Source organism: Chiloscyllium plagiosum, unplaced genomic scaffold (genome assembly GCF_037043375.1).
Source record: "Chiloscyllium plagiosum isolate Xiang-an unplaced genomic scaffold, Cpla_swu_hap1 HiC_scaffold_26, whole genome shotgun sequence".
NCBI classification, from domain to species: Eukaryota; Metazoa; Chordata; class Chondrichthyes; order Orectolobiformes; family Hemiscylliidae; genus Chiloscyllium; species Chiloscyllium plagiosum.
In genome coordinates, this window is record NW_028270164.1 from 19,325,214 (window position 1) to 19,346,898 (window position 21,685).

A 21,685-nucleotide genomic window follows, 5' to 3' on the forward strand; every position below is an offset into this window, starting at 1 on the left:
GGGTTTGAATTTGTGAGAATATTAAAGTTACTGAAAATTGGAGCCAATGTACAAAGTATGACTGAATTGATTTCATTACTTTCATAATATCAATCATAGTCACAGTTAACATCCTTATGTCAAATAAGCAACAGTACATGAACCCAATCTCAACTCAAAAACCATGATTTGTTGATAGCCTAGTGTCTTGTAGATTTCTACAGATCATTGTCTATAATATTTCAAATAACTGCACGTTTTCTTCACACTTTAGTCTCTTCCTATAAGCTGGTTTGTTACTACACAAACTGGGCTCAATACAGACCATCCACTGGCAAATTTGTTCCAAGTAATCTTAATTCATAGTCCCTACCTGTGCACTCATCTGATTTATGCCTTCGCCAGTATGACAGATAACAAACTCACCACCTATGAATGGAATGATGAAACTATGTATGTGAAATTCAATGATCTGAAAAAAAAGTAAGTCTTCATTCACTCTGTGCTCTAATATTTACAAATTTAAGATCTAAGTTATAATTAATTTCATGTTAAACTACTTCAACATTTTGCAAGAAAATGATCGATAACATTATTTTGTGAAATCTTACTGTGGTTGAGAATTGAATATTCATATACTCTGCTTTAGGTTACTGCAAAACTACATTCCTGCTTGTAGCTTTCACATCTTGTTCTAAACGTCTCTGTCCTTTGTTTCATGTTATTCTGTTAACTAGTGGAGGTTACTATGGGCATGTCAAGTATTCAAAAATTAAATGCTGGACAGAAATATTCAGTTGGTTTTCAAGTGGAGATTGATCAATTTAATGCATTCTCTATTTTCAAACTGTTCCCGTGATTAGATTTACTAGCATGGTGGCTACATCGCAGACTCGCAAAATATTTATCGCTTCGTCAATCAACTTTCTGAGGAAGCATGGATTTGATGGTTTAGACCTGGACTGGGAGTATCCTGGATCACGAAGCAGTCCATCGGAAGATAAACAGCGTTTTACAGTCTTGGTTAAGGTGAAAGGTCTAATGTTACCATGGTTAGTCTCACACTATGTGACAGCATCACAGGAAAAACAGATTGTAAATTATTCAGAAAGCAAATATCTTACATCTCATTCTTTTGTAACTATATTTTAGTGCTTTTCAAATTTGCGAATGTTGTTGATCAACAAAACATGTGGAGATGAAATACAGAAAACCCAAAGCCAGTAATGCTTCCCAAATGTCACTGAGGGCCAACTAAAAAACATGCAAACCTGAAACATGGGAAATAGGGACAGAAGTAAGCAATGTGAACCTGCTCCTACATTCAATGTGATCATGGGAGGCACGGTGGCAAATGGGCGGCACGGTGGCACAGTGGTTAGCACCCGGGTTCAATTCCCACCTCAGGCGACTAACTGTGTGGAGTTTGCTCATTCTCCCCGTGTCTGCATGGGTTTCCTTCGGGTGCTCCGGTTTCCTCCCACCGGTTAGGTGCAGGTTAGGTGAATTGGCCATGCTAAATTGCCCATAGTGTTAGGGGCAGGAGTAAATGTAGGGAGTTGGGTCTGGGTGGGTTGCGCTTCGGCGGGTTGGTGTGGACTTGTTGGGCCGAAGGGCCTGTTTCCACACTGTAAGTAATCTAATCTAATCTAATAGCTAATCGTCCAACTCAATAGCCCGTTCCTGCACACCCTTTGATTCCTTTAGTCTTAAAAACTATGTCTAAGTCCTCCTTGACAACATTCAATAGTTTGGCCTCAGCTGCTTTCTGTGGTAGAAATTTCACAGGGACACCACTCTCTGAGTAAAAAAAAATCTATTCCTCTCACTCCTAAATGGGCTACATCGTCTCTTTCGACTGCAACTTTCATACATTTAGTGCATTATCAGGCTATAAAATTATTTTTTCAAAATCGGAGGCTACGCCAATGGGTGGCCTTGCTATGATACCCCGCTTAGCGGACGGATCCCTTTTTCCCTTTCGCTGGTCCCTGGAGGGCTTCTTATATTTAGGCATTTTTATTATTCCAGTATTTGGTCAGTTGTACAAGGCTAATTTTGTGTATTTATTGGAAAGGATAAGGCAGGACCTCCAGCGATGGGGAAACCTACCAATTTCCTGGTTGGGTAGAATAGCACTAATCAAAATGAATGTCCTGCCCCGTCTCCTATATCCTATGAGAATGCTTCCGGTGATGCTGCCGAGGACGGCTTTATGTAAATTATATGGCTGGCTGGGTTCCTTTATCTGGAATCATAGGCGGCCCCTCATTAAGCTGAAGAAGCTACAGCTTCCACAGGCAAGGGGTGGATTGGACTTCCCAGACTTTAGGAAATATCATTTAAGTTCACTATTAAGTTACATAGCTGATTGGGTCTTGTCTGATCCACAATCAATCTGGTTGGACGTCGAGGCTTCTCAAGTAAAATACCCACTTATTAACCTTTTATTCTCAGGCAAGAGGAAAATCATTACAGATCACTGTAAAAACCCTATAATACTAAATACAATCAAGGCTTGGAATATAATGTGGCAAAATGAGGGCAATTCACATAAAACATCGCCCTATGCATCGATAGTGGGAGCATGGAGATTCCAACCGGGGTTAACAGATGCCACTTTTAAACTCTGGAGATCCAGGGGTATCTCATGTCTAGGGGATCTATTTAAAGATGGGGTCCTGATGTCTTTCGAACAGCTGCGTCAGAAATTCGGATTACCCAATGGAGACCTCTTTCGATACTTCCAAATTCGAGATTATATACAGAAGAAGACTACGTTATTAGATAGTCTTTATAAATCTGATAGAGAATGTAGTGTCCTAAGACCAGTGGGGGTATCTTCCGTCAGTACTATTTATCATTTACTACATGATGAAGTATCGGGAGATATGGATAATCTGCTTAAAACATGGGATCAGGATCTGGGACTAGAAATCTCCACAGAAACGTGGAATGATATTTGGGAAAATGCTAGAAGAATTACTATTTGTAACAGAACCCAGGCTATCCAGCTGAAGATACTTCATAGGGCCCATATAGCACCGGTTCGATTGGCAAAATTTAAGGCAGGAGCATCTCCAATGTGTCCTAAATGCAAAATAGAGGTGGGCACTCTTGTACATTGCTTATGGACCTGTCATAAGATCCGTAGATATTGGACTAAAGTAGCAAGTACCTGACAGAAATTTTAGGAACGGAAATTAAAGTGGACCCTGTATCTCTCCTCTTGGGCTTTTCAAACTTTCCCTCCCTGGACACGTACGGGAAGAGACTATTTTCTATTCTTTCTTTCTGTGCAAGGAAATATATTTTGGTGAACTGGGCGGCTGAGGGCCCCCCTGGACTTTCAAATTGGCACAGACTAATTATGGAATGTATTCCCCTTGACTTCCTTACAAATATGGTGCACCGAAAGACCGAATTATTTTATAAAATATGGCAGCCCTTTTTGAATTACATAAATACAGCTATTTCGGGTATCCTAACAAGGGCTTTTATTTAATTGAGATTACAAACCTGGCTGGTCCGGGGCCCCTCGGGGGAGGAATCCCGCACGAATACGGGTTTTATTATATCTGATGCTAACACATCCCGAGCATGTAAGAGACTTAAATATACACTCTGGTTAGTTGTAGGTTAGATTAGTAGATAGTTGAGTTTTGTTTGTTTTTTATTTTCTTTTTTTTTCGGGTTTTTTTTGTTGTTTTGTTTTTTTTTGTTAAATTTTGGCTATTGTATATTTGAGCTAATTGTATATCAATGTTTATATCTGAGAGTTTTGTTTATTTTTGTAAACTTGTAAAAATGTTAAATTTCTAATAAAAATATCTATAAAAAAAAAGAGGCACAATCTTCCGGCAAGGACAGACTCCTGCTGATAACTGCTGTTGCTATTGGAAAATAAACCATCGATGCCGCATATGAGATATCTGAAGTTTCAAAGTAAGTACAACTTGTAGAATGGTTCAAGCTTACAATCTTTGGGAAAAAGCATTTATAAAGCATGTTGTAACTGAATTAGTTGAAGTTTAATGAGACATGGGAAGAACAATCAAAGCTTTTTAAGAATGTGAGCTTTGAAAATGTTGAGACAGAAGTTGTCCCATGTACAATCATGACATAGACTGTCTTTTTAAATCATTTTTTTTCTTCTTCCCTAACATTCCTGACTATTTATTCAATGTTAAGTTCAAGCAACAAGTCTGTTTTAATGACATTTCCTACACTACAGGCTAAAAGCAATACAAGTGAAATATCCTTATATAGATTGAATTTTCATTGTAAAAGGGGATATGGGCTCAGCTGCAGGGTGCTGAAGTTAAAACATTTAAAAGTACCAGCAGCCTGGGAACACGACATAATCCTGCCCAATTCCAGATTTTACCTTGGAACAAAACTTCCCTTCTGTCCCTCATTATTTCCAATTTGACCTCCAGCTAATTTTCAGAGAACTGGAAGGATTACCCTTTGCAAAGTCTTTCTGCCAATTTTTTTCTCCTTTCTGCCTTCAGCAGCAGTGCTGACTAATTTCAATCCGACTCCTGGACTGGGGCTATTTAAATCAAATCCCTTTCTTCGGCAGAGTAGATGTCATCATCATCACTGCACTCTGTTATTGAGTGGAAACATGTCAGTGGTAAGCTCATAGTGTGGCAGTGTGAAAATGAGACAACAACGTTTCGAGAGGAACTAATAGATTCTCAAAAAAATTTCCTGTTGCAAGAAGGTCTTTTCTCAATAACATTTTCCCCAAGGCAATGAGAAAAATGATACAATATCCTGTCCACTACAGGAAATAAAATTTGTCATTTTTAATTTTGTTCTTTATTCTTTCTGCTTAGTTCCACAGTTTACGATCATACAATCCCTACAATGGAGAAAGTGGCCATTTGAACCGGCAAGTCTGCACTGACCCTCCAAAGAACATCCTACCCACCACCCCACATTTCCAATGAATAATCCAGTGAACCTGCACATCCCTGGACACTACGGCACAATTTAGCATTGCCAATCCACCCAGTCTGCACATGTTTGAACTTTTACAGACATCTGATTTCACTGTAACTGTAGGTGTGATTCCAAGAGCTCCAATGAATGAAGCAGTATGAGATCCTCCTTTGGAGGTTGAGGCTGCTTGATGTTTCCTATTGTCTGAGACACAGTTCTCCTACAAAATGAAGACCGCCACCTGATGCTGAGCTGAGGAATAAAGAAACACCATCATTAAGAATTGCCTTAGCTCCAATAATCAAAGAATAGAATGTAAACCAGGACCATTACCCAGGCATCAATACTTTACTATTAGAACCATTGGCTGAGTAATACTCATAAATATTATTGTATTTAACTATCCAAAATAATTTTGAGTTATCATGCTTCAAGTCATGTCATTTTTAAACAGATATTTAGACTTCATCTCTGTCATGGCATATGAGTATCATAGCTCCCTGGAGAGAGTAACTGGACACAACAGCCCTCTGTATCATGGCTCTACTGACCGAGGCCAATTTATTTACTATAATGCCTTAAGTATTTCTGTAAACAGGATAGCCAAATTTGGTTATATTATTTACCACTGTAATATTTGACAAAAATTAACACATTTGTGTTGATTGAATCTCAGTAAAGCTAACAAGCCAAACTATCTTGCAGAATTTCACCATGAACTACTGGAAAGAAAACGGTGCCCCATCAGAGAAGCTGATTGTTGGATTCCCAACATATGGACGTACCTTCACCCTAAGCACCTCACAAACAGGTGTTGGTGCTCCAGCGTCAGGTCCTGGTCAAGCTGGAACATTCACCAGGAAAGCTGGTTTCTGGTCCTTCTATGAGGTAATTAGAGTGAAAATGATATCAATTTATCACAGAGTAAACTCTTCAAAATTATATCACCATTCAAACTAATATACAATAGTTGTCACATTTCTGGACTCCCTATGTCATTTCAATTGTGTTTTCATGTTGCACAGAAGACATGTATCTTGAGGATGAGTCATTAACTACCATGAGAAACTGCAGATGCTGGAGATCAGAGCTGAAAATGTGTTGCTGGAAAAGAGCAGCAGGTCAGGCAGCATCCAAGGAGCCCTGAAGAAGGGCTCATGCCCGAAACGTCGATTCTCCTGCCCCTTGGATGCTGCCTGACCTGCTGCTCTTTTCCAGCAACACATTTTCAGCTCATTAACTACCATACCTGTATAAGCACCTCTCTCTATATATATAGGTACATATACAGGTATAATACTTACTTAACAGTTCTTATTCAAGAAACATGTGTCAAAGAACAAAAACACTTTACAGCCAAGGAACAGGCCCTTTGGCCCTCCAAGCCTGACCCATCCAAATCCACTGTCTATACCTATTGTTCAATTTCTAAGCATCTGTATCCCTCTACTCCCCACCTACTCATGCATCTGTCCAGATGCACCTTAAATGAATCTACCACGTCTGCCTCTGCTACCTCTGCTGGCAAGGCGTTCCATGCACCTACCACCCTCAGTGTAAAGTACTTGCCATGTATATCTCCCTTAAACTTTTCACCTCTCACCTTGAACATGTGACCTCTCGTTATTGAATGCCTCACCCTGGGAAAAAGCTTATCTCTATCTACCCTGTCTGTACGCTTCATAGTTAAAAATCACACAACACCAGGTTATAGTCCAACAGGTTAATTGGAAGCACTAGCTTTCAGAGCACAGCTCCTTCATTAGGTAGTTCATCAGGTGGATTATAACCTGGTGTTGTGTGATTTTTACCTTTGTACACCCCAGCATCAGCACCAGGATCTCCAAATCATGTACGCGTGAGCACTCATTATTGAATCCTTCACCCTGGAAAAGCTTATCTATACCCTTCATGATTTTGTAGACCTCAATCAGGTCCCCCCTCAATCTTCTTTTTTATAATGAAAACAATCCTAACCTACTCAACCTCTATTCAGAGTTAGCACCTTCCATACCAGGCAACATCCTCGTAAACCTTCTCTGCACCCTCTCCAAAGCGTCCACACCTTTTGGTAATGTGACGACCAGAACTGTACACTGTATTCTAAATGCGGTCAAACCAAAGTCTTGTACAATTTTAACATGCCCTGCCAGCTCTTATACTCAATACCCCATCCAATGAAGGCAAGCATACCATTTGCCTTCTTGACCACTCTATCCACCTGTATCGCCGCCTTCAGGGTACAATGGACTTGAACTCCCAGATCTCTCTGCTCATCAACTTTTCCCAAGGCTCTTCCATTTACAGTATAGTTGGTTCTAGAATTAGACTTCCAAAAATGCATCACCTCACATTTGCCTGGATTGAACTCCATCTGCCACTTCTCCACACAACTCTCCAGTCTGTTGATATTCTCCTGTATTCTTGAAGAAGGGCCTGTGCCCGAAACGTCGAATCTCCTGTTCCCTGGATGCTGCCTGACCTGCTGTGCTGTTCCAGCAATAAAGTTTCAACCTGTATTCTTTGACAGTCTCCTATGCTTTCTGCTACTGCACCAATCTTTGTGTCATCTGCAAACTTACTGATCAGACCAACAATGCCCTCTTCCAAATCATTTATGTATACTACAAACAACAGTGGCCCCAGCACTGATCCCTGAGAAACACCACTGGTCACCTTTCTCCATTTTGAGAAACCCCCTTCAACTACTACTGTCTCCTGTTGCTCAACCAGTTCTTTATCCACCGAGTTAGAAAGTCCTGCATACCATGTGACTTCACTTTCTCCATTAGTTTACCATGGGGAACCTTATCAGATGCCTTACTAAATTCCATGTATATGATATCTACATCCTTCCTTCATCTATCAATGTCTCACAAATTTGATTGAGTTTTTTGAAGAATTAACAAAGAGGATTGATGAGGGCAGAGGAGTAGATGTGATTTATATGGACTTCAGTAAGGCATTCAACAAGATTCCCCAGGGGAGACTGATTAGCAAGGTTAGATCTCACGGAATACAGGGAGAACTGGCCATTTGGATACAGAGCTGGAAATGTGTTGCTGGAAAAGCGCAGCAGGTCAGGCAGCATCCAGGGAACAGGAGAATCGACGTTTCGGGCATAAGCCCTTCTTCAGGAGAAGGGCTTATGCCCGAAACGTCGATTCTCCTGTTCCCTGGATGCTGCCTGACCTGCTGCGCTTTTCCAGCAACACATTTCCAGCTCTGATCTCCAGCATCTGCAGACCTCACTTTCTCCTCCATTTGGATACAGAACTGGCTCAAAGGTAGAAGACGGGGGGGTGATGGTGGAAGGTTATTTTTCAGACTGGAGGCCTGTGACCCGTAGAGTGCCACAAGGATCGGTGTTGGGTCCTCTACTTTTTGTCATTTATATCAGTGAGCTGGATGCAAGCATAAGAGGTATGGTTAGTAAGTTTGCAGATGACACCAAAATTGGAGGTGCAGTGGACAGCAAAGAGGATTACCTGAGATTACAACAGGATCTTGATCAGATAGGCTAATGGGCAAAGTGGCAGATGGAGTTTAATTCAGATAAATGCAAGGTGCTGTATTTTGGGAAAGCAAATCTTAGCAGGACTTATACACTTAATAGTAAGGTCCTAGTGAGTGTTGCTGAATAAAGGGATCTTGGAGTGCAGGTTCATAGCTCCTTGAAAGTAGAGTTGCAGGTAGATAGGATAGTGAAGAAGGCGTTTGGTATGCTTATGTCTATTGGTCAGACTATTGAGTACAGGTATTGGGAGGTCATGTTGCAGCTGTACAGGTCATTGGTTAGGCCACTGTTGGAATATTGCATGCAATTCTGGTCTCCTTCCTATCAGAAAGATGTTGTGAAACTTGAAAGGATTCAGAAAAGATTTACAAGGATGTTGCCAGGTTTGGAGTTTGAGCTACAGGGAGAGGCTTAACAAGCTAGGGCTGTTTTCTCTGGAGCATTGGAGGCTGAGGGGTGACCTTATAGAGGTTTACAAAATTATAAGGAGCATGGATAGGATAAATAGCCAAAGTCTTTTCCCTGGGGTCAGGGAGTCCAGAACTAGAGGGCATAGGTTTAGGGTGAGAAGGGAAAGATATAAAAGAAACCTGAGGGGCAACCTTTTCACAGAGAGGGTGGTACGTGTATGGAATGAGCTGCCAGAGGACGTGGTGGAAGCTGGTACAATTGTAACATTTAAGAGGCATTTGGATGGGTATAAGAATAGGAAGGATTTGGAGGGATATGGGCCAGATGCTGGCAGGTGGGACTAGATTGGATTGGGATATCTGGTCGGCATGGACGGGTTGGACTGAAGGGTTTGTTTCCAAGCTGTACATCTTTATTACTTTATGACTCTGTCGTCACTTGCTCAAAGAACTCTATTAAGTTAGTAAGGCACAATATACCCTGCACAAAACCATGTTGCCTACCACTGATAAGTCCATTCTTTTCTAAATATAAATAGATTTTATCCATCAGTACCTGCTCCAGCAACTTTCCCACCACTGACATCAGGCTGACTGGTCTGTAGTTAACTGGAATATTCCTATTACACTTCTTGTACAGGGGCACAACATGAGCAACCCTCCAGTCCTGTGTTTAAGGATGCTACAAAGATATCTGTCAGGGCCCCAGCTATTTCCTCTCTCGCCTTCCTCAGCAACCTGGGATAGATCCCATCCGATCCTAGGGATTTGTCCACCTTAATATCCTTTAGCCTACCCAACACATCTTCCCTCCTTATGTCAACGTGATCCAGAGTAAACAAACTTCCATCTCTAATCTCTGTCCAGTATGAAAACACAACTGAAATGTGTTATCTATTGTTTATTAGGTAAATCCTTAAGAAAGATTCGTTGTGATGATAATCTGCCCTTCCTTTGTGATTAGTCCTGACTGTTAGCATTTAAAGGATTTTACCACACCCATTAAATAGTCAATTTTACTTTAAAATGTATGTTTTTAGAAAGTATATTTCTTTCCTATTAACATTTCACATTTTTTCTCTCACAGTTAAACATACTTTGTGAAGTCTATACTGAATTGTTTGCACCTGTATTTATTTATAGATCATTTCCGAATGAAGTCTATTTTACAAGTTAAGAGTTAAATAAATCCTGAAAATAACTTGAAAGGAGACTACGAAGAAACAGGATAAATTTGCCTGATATTTCAACAATATTTATTTATTTTGATTGACAGATCTGCGCATTTTTGAGAAGTGCTACTATTAATTTTATTGAAGACCAAAAAGTTCCGTACGCAGTCAAGGGTGACCAATGGGTTGGATATGATGATTACCAGAGCTTTACAACCAAAGTAGGGGCTTTGAATTTTTCTTCATAAGTTTATACAGAACCATGGGTATTCTATTTACAATCTTTTAATCTACACTTGTTAAAATAAGATAAGTTTATTAAAAGAAGCAAATCACTGGAGCTCTTTTCAACTATCAGCTCAGAAACTAAGTTAGAAAATTCAATTTTTATCAAAATTGGTTTACATCATTGACAAAATAGACAACAAAGATAAATGGTCCTTCGCTGTCTTTGAAGTAGAAAGATTTTAGTATTGTTTGGGAAAATAAATTATCCAGTGATTACTGGGTCAAGACTTAAATCTCTGTAATTTTACAGATTTTACTGTGTATGAAATTAATTCCATCAGGTTGTTGTGATGGTATTATTTAAACATGGTCTAATTATGAACATGTGACAGTTGGTCTTAAACTGATGTAATTTACAATTGATGATTTGCTCTGAGCAAGACAAGAGAGATAAATTTAATTTAAAAGTTATAATACCAAATGGCACATAGACAGAAACAGGGAATCACAGAGCATCAACATTACGAGTTAGGATATGAGGAATTGGTAACTCCTGGAGTTATACATATTCATTTCATTTCATGTAATGCATCCCACACTCTATGTGATGAGATGGGCTTGTTCTGTGTGTCATAATCTGTGATGAATCTACTCTATATTTTGGATTGGACACATAAATAGATTTTGCATTATAATAAACTTTGTGCATCAGAATATCATATCGCATGACTGACAAATCACTGAATACCCGGTATATGTAAGTAGATTCTGTAACTGAGATCAAGCACAATGAATCAAATTGTCCAACTGGATGAAGCATAGACAGGAGTTATGCATTGGGACGATAGGCAAGTATGTCACAATTAAGCCCGCAGGAGTTACGCAGAAAGTTCAAACTTCTGTCTGGCAATTATTCAAAGTCTGGAAATACCTGATAAGGTTGCAAAATCTGAGTTAGAATGAGAAATATTGGAGCATTATAACTTATTAACATTCATAGATGACCAGGGAAAATTAGAGGGATGGAAATCTGTTGTAAATGCTGGGTAACCTTTGAACAATAGATCATCACCCTTGGCTCAAATCTATCACTGACATTCCCTGTTGCTAACTACCTATCAAGACCCATTAAAACTCAAACAATGACCCCACCCCATGTCCAAACCCTGCATCTCCGCCAACCCAGCTCCCAGAGGAAACTGAAGTAAGGGCTGTTGATCAGTGCCTCCCAACTCATTTCCATTGCAATTCATTTGTTCTTCTGCATATTCCTTGGAGTTATTAAACAAGAATATAAAAGTCAATGAATGTACAATACTTTGGAGAAGTAAAGGACTAATGTACTCAATGAAATTCTAACATGAATCAAACAAATATACCTTTGAATTGTATCTTTCATGTTGTGTTTCCCTGTAGATTCATTGACTGAAGGCTCACAGTTTTGGAGGTGCCATGGTATGGGCTTTGGCTCTGGATAATTTTTCTGGAAATACATGCAGCCAAGGAGTTTACCCTTTGATCAATACTTTGAAGTCCCTCCTTAGCATTCAAATTCCTGGTAAATTATTACACGTCACACTAAAATTGAACTGCATTCTGTTGCAGCAGTGAATAATATGTTGACAACTTATTCTCCAAAATTTCACTTCCTCTTACCTTGCTTATGCCTTCATTTTCTATTTGCACACAGATGTTCAGGTCTATAAAGGAAGCTGTCTCCATAAGTTTCTTACACTGTAATCACACATTCATATCAATAGTGTAGTTGAGGTGCCTCAGTACTGCATCTGATTATCCCTGACACAATAACTCAGCTCCTGATAAATTATTTTAATTATTCATATGCAATGCAATGAGAGAATGAGGAATACTGTGGTAAACAGTGTAGTTGTACATAAGTAATGGCAATGTCAAACTCTCAAAATCTGTAGAGATATAAAACCTACAATTCTTGGTTTAAATGATCTTGTAAGAATGTATTTATAGCTCATAAGCAAAACTTTTCAAACTTATTTTCCAGTCGTTTCCCATTGCTTTGACCCATCCATGTTCTGAAGTCTCCTTTAGGCCTATGTGTGCTAACAGATATTCTCCACTTTTCCAGTGTATGTCTCTGCTTTACTCCTTCCTCTGGACCATGGAATATTATTTTAAAAGCGTTAGCCGTATACTTTGATGCTCTATTTTCTAACACTCTTATCGTACCATTGTCCCTACAAATCTTCATCAAATTATCCCTCACTGTCCACAGCTTCAGTCACCTCCCTAGTTTTTTGCTACTTTGCTCCATATGGCTTTATATCTCAGTGCAACTCTCAAGGTGCTAGGCAAAGTCAGGTGTTGTGAAGAAGCTCTTTCCAACATTAGGCATCAATTGCATAAATACATAAAGCTCATTTAACCTGTTGTTGCAATGAAATACCTGAAATTATCAAGGGATGAACAAAATCTTAATGATTTGGATTCAAGTAATTTGGTTAAAATGCAATTTCTTTGGTTCGCAGATGGTGGTTCAATAACACATAACTCAACTTCATCTGAATCCACTCTTCTCAAGCCATCTGTTCCAAACGTACCTACACTGACTGACACTCATACAAGTACAAACAGCTGGTGCCATGGCAAACTTCCAGGGTTGTATGCTGATCCAAACAATCATCAAAAATTTTACAACTGTGGCATTGGACAAACCTTTCATCAGTCTTGTCCTGAAAAGTTGATCTTTAATCTAAATTGTAAATGTTGCTATTATCCTTAATTAATAAAATGTTGGTGAATATATTTGTTGGTGACAAATGCCATCAAAGTATGAATGAAATCTCAAAGTACGTAACAACAACATGAATTTGATGATGTGCAGTTTTGTCATTATATTTACCAGAATTGTATTTCTCTATTTTCATTTTACTAACCAGATTGTTGAGTTTTGCTTACTTATTTTTGAGGAAAGATGCTTTAAACTAAAAATGATATAGAGAATCACACAAAGGCTATTTATTGACCATTTGTCAAGATGACCATGTATAATGTAGTGACAGGAGACCCTGAGAATGATTGTGTTAATTTTGCAATTGACACTGGATGCAGTAAATAATGACCAACCTCAATTCATTAAAGTTGGCTTCTTTTTCCTGTATTCTTTTGCTTTATCTGCTTTTTTACCCTTTTGATGCACAAAATAAAGCAGTTAGAAAGTAATTTTAAAAAGAGTATTGTCTGAATATTTCTGCTAAATTATTTCACTATTGTAATTCTTTTTGTCTCTTAGTCGCTTGCTCCTATAAAGAAAGGTCCAAAGTTTCAAAAAGTAACCCTTAAAGCATCAGCCGTTTGTGATGATGCTGCTGCTTTAATAAAGTTATGCTGTCCTTGGCTTTTTTTTTCAGACAGGTCATAAAAGCAGCGATTCTGAAAGGTCTGGCTTACATGGGTTTTAGCGCCAATTTGATTATAGCTAACAGATACTGCCTCAGAAAAAGGCTTTCAAGTTAAAAAAATCACTTGAACAATGAAAGGCCAGTCTCCCAGCTCATCTACCTCTGGTTTGGTTTGGTTTGGTTTTAGCAGTCTGGCTGTTCACTGAAAACAGTCAATGGATGTGAAGCTTCTGCACCCACAAAAGCACATTCATGCTGATCCCCCCCTCTCTCAGACATGTCTCCTGTATGGCAAAAGTGAGGACTGCAGATGCTGGAGATTAGAGTCCAGAGTTTGGTGCTGGAAAAGCATAGCAGGTCAGGCAGCATTCAAGGAGCAAGAGCTTCTTCTCCTTGGATGCTGCCTGACCTGCTGTGCTTTTCCAGCAAGTGACTCAATGATTTTGAATCTGGATGGAAAAAAGAACAAATAAAGAGTATTGGTACATCGTACACTGAAAAATACTTCAAAGACTGACATAGGAATTATTTCAGACCTGATAAGGAATGTGGTGGAACAGAAGGAATTTCCAGCTCCTAAGCTGAGGCACATTGCATCGCAGATTAGTGGTGCCAAGGCTGAGCTTTGCCGGTGAATGAACAGACATTGGCATCAAAACCAAAAATACTTGGTACAGAGGGGAAACTCGAAAGAGCACTTTATTTGACTGAAAGGGTGACAATTTTGTTTTTGAAGTTGCAGATCAGACTGTGGATTTCCACCATAGTTACAAATATCATGTTGCATGGCTCCAAAGAAAATGGAACCAACGAAGCAAAGAAATAAAATTTCATTACCTGGTGGTGAAAAACTGTGAACTCAGATTTTAAAGCAGATAAGCATTCGCAACTTTAAGAAGTGAGTTATTCTGGTCTAACATGGAAGTATTTTTGAGATATTTTATCACAACCATAAAAGATGAAAAATCCTCACTTCCAGCAGCCAGAACAAAGGAATCTTTGATTAAAACCAGAATGAATGGAAAAAACCTCCAGAGCAGCAGAAAAACATGGGATAATGGCCAATGCTGTCCATTTTTTCCCTGTCGGCTATACTAACTGGTGTGCTATTTTTTCCTGGGCTTTTTTTCTTACAGATTTTCTACATCTGTGTTAGTTCACCTGCCCTTGGAGAACACATGATGCTTTAGTTGTCTTTGCACAAGCCAAGTTATACTTCCACTTACAGCTTCCTGTGCTGTTGTGGTCACTAAACGCAATAATGGCTTTTTTTTAGCACATTATTTAGCACAGACCATATGCATACACCCTCCCCACTGCACATGTTCCTTGACATATTATTGGGATGAGTTTGCAGGGGTAATAAATTTCCAGGCAACAGCAGAGTTCAAGCACAAGGCAATTTATTCCTGCATTTACTGGCACAATGCAGAGAGAGGACAAAGACTACCCCGAATCTGACCTCGAGTTGAGGGTCCAATTATTTCCTTAATCTTCAGCTCAGATCGAAACAAAAGTCAATGATGGTCTAATTTTAAATACAGGTAAATGGCCTTTTATGCATTTTTCTTGCAGCATTAATATGGCAGTACATACTTCCTCCCCCTGTAGACAATTGGTTAATGAGTGCTGGGTTGTTCAACTATGATTGGGTTTCCAGTACATCACGCTATTAGTAATCGCTTGTTGCTGTGATCTGAATGGACACTTTTTGGTGTGTGTGAAACCAATCTCTCCATGGTCACTTGTGACCTTTTAGCTCTCAGCTATGACATCTGTGTCTGCTATTTTGCACAAGACTGTAACAGAGTCTTCTTTGAGATTTCTCAATATTCCAACTACCTTAACCACCATCCTTGATAAGAGATAGGGAAACCTCTCTCTACTGTTCATGATTAGTTTTTAAACCGTGCTTTCTAATGTTTTGTTTCGTGATTTTTATATATTGTGTGTGTATGTGTTAAATCTATAATGTGTTTGGATGCTATATCTACAACTTACTTGAAGAATCTTAATTAAAGCATGCTTGTACGATTATAACTGATTGATCAGAAAAAACTTGAGAAATAACTAATTGGTATGAAAAGTTCTTATCTCTAGAATAGCAAAGGATGTTGCATATCTGGTCTTATTTAAACAAAATGCAGTTGTTTAAGTGAGAACAGAAGCCTTTCCCACACTCTCTAATTCCTGTTAAGCATACTGCAAAGCCTGTTGGGCCTTTTGTCTGCCATTTTGCTGTACTGTCATGAGCAGCCCTAACTGTCCCCCTGTTGGTCCATGACCAGGTAATGGCCATAGGGACACTACTTAAATTATGAAGATATTCATTTGTTCGTTTGTATCTTTCTCACTTCCCTCATGGGAAGAAATATTCTACGTTTGTCATGTGGTCTTCTTTCATTTCTCCCATCAATTCTTTCATGGCTACAGGAGTGTTAGCACTAAATAATAATTTATTCAAATATAAACAAAGTTAATATTCTATTGCTTGATGATTTCTTGCGCTTCTTTGGTAGGCTTCATCCAGTCTTCTCCCTTAATGACAGTGGGATTCACTTGTTCTTGTTGCTCGTTCTTTCATATACACAGGAATGTGGAGGTGGCAGTTGAACTGTTCTTGTCTTCAATAGCTGCTGTAAACAATATTTTAACATTGTGACAGCATAGTAAACAATAACGATAATAACAACCAACATCACTATTCCCTGGGCCAAGGATGTTCGAAAGGGATCCCAGCCATCCTGTGATTTAAAACTGCGAGTTGTTTAAGCTTGACCACTTCATTATGAACATGATCAACCAAATCAATCAATTCCTCAGAGTTGTCATTCTTTGACAATAAGTGCACCTTGCCTCTTTTTTCTGATAGTAGTCAATCAATGGTCATCATATTCTGTAATGCTGTGGTTCGGATGGCGATCATTTCAACATTAATCTCATTAAGGGCCTGAGAGGTGGCATTTGCTACCTGTTCTAGGATGGCTGCCATGTTGATAGTTTTTCTGGTTAGCTTGGCTACACCTGGGTAACAAGACAGCAAAGAATCTGTATGTTTCTGTAATGGCACATTTATGCTGGTTCAGTGATCCCTCCAAGAGGGATGACATATGGCATATGAATGGCACCATGTAACCTAGGTAACATCACCCTGTCCAAGAAGACAGTAGCCATGCCTCTGCTTTATGTCCACACACAAAGTATGTGCCATTGTATAGGATAAAGTGAATTATATATTCAGAAAACCTGATATAATTATAAGTTCCTGCTGATGTGAAGTTGGTAAAATTAAGTTTAGATGTAGGGAAAATGACCATTAAAATATTGAAGGCAACTACTCTGCTCTGCAGACCAACCCCCTGGCTCGGCTCTAATAAGGCAAATAGAAGCAACTTGTCTTTCTCCCCTTGATGTCTTGGTAATGGTAACAAATGGTGGTGCATGGAAAGCATTGAACTGAAGTGGCTAACAGCATTAAAAAGTAGAAAAGCTGTGGCCTGCTGACTACCACTTAACTAGGCACCATTAATGTCCATCCAATATATCCCGGTCTCTGCAGAAGATTTGTCAGCCATGCGAACCCCAGTCATTACAATTCATTTTGGTGAGTAATCAATTCTGCCACTTCATCCAATCATTTTGGGTGATATCCTTGATTAGTGCTTTGTTTTTTTTTCAAACACTGTCTGCAAGATTGATCTATCAGGACTCCAGCAATTCTTACCATCTCCATCCTTATCTGCCAGTTCTTGATTCCCTCTTGTTTATAATCAACTGGGAGAAAGTGAGGACTGCAGATGCTGGAGATCAGTCGAAAAGGGTGTCGCTGGAAAAGCACAGCTGGTCAGGCAGCTTTGAAGGAGCGAGCAGGAGCGTCGACATTCCTGATGAAAGGCTTATGCTCGAAACGCCGACTCTCCTGCTCTTCGGATACTGCCTAACCGGCTGTGCTTTTCCCTACTGTTCATGTTTGAGACCATACTCCTCTGCATATGTATTAGCACATTCCTTGGTTGTGAGACAATTTGAGGAGGAAGAGATAAGTTTGTTTTTGATTTTCAAATAATTTTAACTGTGATCAATTCTTTTGCCATGCTCTAAGACACAAATTCAAAATCAACATTTCTTAGCAGGTTTTATCTTTGCAGCACCATAACCTACCTTAAACTGACATCATTTTAACCATACATATTCCAAACTCATTATGGGCACACACACTGCAATTTCAAATCATCATACATTCCCAAAATACAAGTTAAACCCCAAAGTATCCCCAAATGTCGAGTTCCAGAGAACAAAGTCACACAAATTATACAAGACAACATATAATAACCAGCAAAGATGCATTCAAACAAGACCACGAAGAGTTAGCAATCTCCTCAGAAATTAGTGTCTCTCTCTCTCTCTCGCTCGCAGTTTCCAACAGCCTGAACACTGCCTGTCTCTCAAGACTCTCTCCTCTGGAATGAAAAAGCTAACAGTCACCTGATGCCAATATTTCTTCAACATATTGATACTCAACAATAAACTCTTTTTCTGGAGATTTGGACAGGCAACCAAATAATTTACTTCAACACATCATCCCCTGGTTGAAATGGAACGGATGTAACAGGTCAACCTTTGATCTGAACATATCACCTTCTTTGGGGGAGATTACATATGGCCTGCAAGAGCAGAAACCGTGTGTGGCTTCATTAACCAGGACTTAAAACTCCACTATCTTGACAGCAGGTTCAAATTTAAATATTACACTAGTGGACCTCACACTGCTCCCTACTGGTCCCCTAGTTCCAGGCAACAATCTGGTATACCTCTTCTGTATCCTCTCCAAAGCACCCACATCCTTCTTGTAGTGTGGTGGCCAAAACCATATGCAATATTCCAAGTGTGGCCTAACTAAAGTTCTATAAAGTTGCAGCATAACTTGTCGACCGTTATACTCAATGTCCCTTTCAATGAAGGCAAGCATACCATAGGCCTTTTTGACTGCCTTAGCTACCTGTGCTGCCACCTTCAGTGATCAGTGGAGCTGCACACCCAGATCCCTCTGCATATCAAAACTTCGAACAGTTCTGCCATTCACTCTATAGTAAGATGTACTGCTTCATAAAGAATTACATTTACATTGAACCTTGAAGTCACAAAGCATTCTATTGAAACAGAAAAGGACATTGAGCAGCAACAGGAGAAAGTCTGGTGAGAAGACTGAAACCGAGGACAAAAGGAAATGGTTGCAGAAGTTATTTAAGGGGAATGGAAAGGAAAAGCTAACAGTCTCCTGATGCCAGTGTTTCTTCAACATGGTGATACTCAACAGTCGATTCTTCTTCTGGAGCTGTGGACAGGCAACGAAATAATTTACTTCAACTCTTCATCCCCTAGTTGAAATGGAACAGATGAGCCAGGCCAACATTTTAACAAAGTTATGCTATCCTTTGCTTTTTTCTTCAGACAGATCATAAAACCAGCGATTCTGAAAGGTCTGGCTTATATGAGTTGTAGGTCCAGTTTGATTATACCTAACAGATACTGCCTTAGGAAAGAGGCTTTCAAGTTTTTTTTTAAATACATGCACAATGAAAGGGGAGTGGCCAGTTTTCCCAACTCAGCTTATCTCTAATTTGGTTTGGTTTTAGCAGTCTGGCTGTTCACAGAAAACAGTCAGTGGATGTGAAGCTGCTAGCCAAAGAAGCAGATCCATGCTGATCCTCCCTCTCTCAGACATCTCTCCTGTATGACCCTATGTTTGGTTTTACCTTTTGTGACAGGACAATTTGAATCTGGATGGAAAAAAAACAAATAAAAGACATTGTGGTCACACCTTACACTGAAAAATACTTCAAAGACTGATATAGGAATTATTTTAGACCTGATAAGGATTGTGGTGGAACAGAAAGAATTTCCAGCTCCTAAACTTAGGCACATTGCATCGCAGATTAGTGGTTTGTGGGAGTGGTGCCAAGTCTGAGCTTTGCCAGTGAATGAACAGACATTGGCATCAAAACTAAAAATACTTGGTACAGAGGGGAAACCTGAAAGATCTTGTGTTACAGGGTAGCATCCCTACCTCTAGGCTAAGGAAGTTGGAACCACATGAGGAGCCTCAGTATTTGACTGAAAGGGTGTCAATTTGGCCTGAGGAAATCACCTTCTTTGGGGCCTGCGAGAACAGAAAATATGGGTGACTTTATTCAGCAGGAGTTAAAATTCCACTATCCTGTCAGCAAGTTCAAATTTAGATGTTATGTTAGTGGACCTCACACTTCTCCCCACTGGTTTCTAGTTCTAATACATTTGTGTTCCATGAATTCTTATCATATTAAAACTGGTTACACTTATATTCTACCTTTGTGATTAAGTAAGTGACTGCCAGAATTTAGTGTCACTTACTTCACATTCAGTTAAAGGTGATGTGTATTGGTATTATGCCACTTTGTCTGAAGTCAGTGGTTGAATTACGTGGCTCAAACGTGAGGAGCAGGAGGCTCCTCATGTGGGTCCAACTTCCCTAGCCTAGAGGGATGCTAACCTCTACCACAAGATCTTTCCTGTGAGCATGTCTTCTGGGTCCAATGAGCATATTACACAACTCAGGTTGCACGAATATACCATTGGAGTGAAGTAGCAGTGATATTAAATTCAACATGAATGACACAGATAATTGTTTGTGGAATTTGAAGTGTGGCATGTTAATCACAATGACGGAATCAGAAATTATCTTCCATTTTTGTTTTCTTCTTTATTGCTGGTTTAAAATGGTGGTGCAAGGGAATCATGAGACGAGGGATGATTTTCAGTGGTGAGAGCTCCCATCAGCTGACAACGCAGCAGACATGTGTGGGCTGCAAAAAATCCTCCTGGGTAAACAGGAAACCTCTTAACCAAGACCACAACTTTCCATACAAACATTGGGGTTCATCACCATTATTTGCTGAGGCTTAAAGTACTGGCAAGCCCAGTTGGCAAGCATTAATGGTTGCAGGTAAGTTAAGAACATTGCATTCATAGTGAAAGAAACCATGCAATTCACACTTTATGGAACTTTCTTGCAATGTCCAGTATTGCATTCATCATTTGGTGAGATATGACTGAACTTACAGACTCAACCTGACATGCCAAGCGAAAAATCACTGACAGAGTAACTAGGGGCCAAGCAGCCTGATGACGTAGTTATCAGGGCAAGACTTGAACTTGTAATCTGGTGAAATAGATTGAGAGATATTTGCTTCAATAGTTTAAAATGATATAATAGGTTATTTGTTGATCTGGGAAACTTACATTCTTTGGAGTGGATTTTACATAGCCATCAAGATGATGTTCAGTAGGAAACTGAAGAGTTCTGAATGAACTCAAACTCAAAGTCATAAGCTCTGGTGGACAACACCCATGGACCACAATAACTCAGGCTAATTATGTGATATGGGTTTAGATCAGAGTGGTGCTGGAAAAGGACAGCAGGTCAGGCAGCATCCGAGGAGCAGGAAAATCGACGTTTCGGGCAAAAGCCCTTCATCAGGAATAGAACAGGCTGATTATGTGATATGCTCAGTGGACCCAGAATACATGCTCACAGGAGAGATCTTGTGACTCAGGGTAGTGTCCCCACCTCTAAGCTAGGGAAGCAGAGTTCAAGACCCACTTGGTCTCCAGATGTGCAATAATACTCTGAGCTGGTTGATTGGAAAATATCTATATAACCACAGGAAGTGATGTGATGTCATTTGACCTTGCTATTTTTCACAGCACCATGACAAATGTTAAGATGTTTTAAAAATAAATTCAATGTTTTCCTTACCTCAGCAGACTCTGTAAATGTTCGTCAGCACCACAACAGGACCAAGTATGTTACACAATCAACCAAACTTGACCTGATTCAAATGCTTTTGGCCTGGTTACCATTGTAATAGCGTGCCCACATCAGTGTATTTTTTTCTTTTAGCATTAGATCCAATTTGCTCACAACTTCACAGAATTATATTACTTAAAATGCGAATGTTCTAAAATGCCACACGCTATTCAATTACTGAACAATAGCTTTAACAAAGCAGCCAG

At 39.5% G+C, this 21,685-nt stretch overlaps 1 long non-coding RNA gene across 1 annotated transcript; it reads left to right on the plus strand.

Annotated features, from left to right (window-relative positions):
• The first annotated feature begins 351 nt into the window (after window positions 1-351).
• LOC122563129 (uncharacterized) lies at window positions 352-11,141 on the plus strand. Its single transcript, XR_015750908.1, has 5 exons — window positions 352-462; window positions 843-1,008; window positions 3,825-3,924; window positions 4,824-5,817; window positions 10,133-11,141. It is a non-coding gene; the product is annotated as an uncharacterized LOC122563129 (long non-coding RNA).
• Window positions 11,142-21,685: the final 10,544 nt, after the last annotated feature.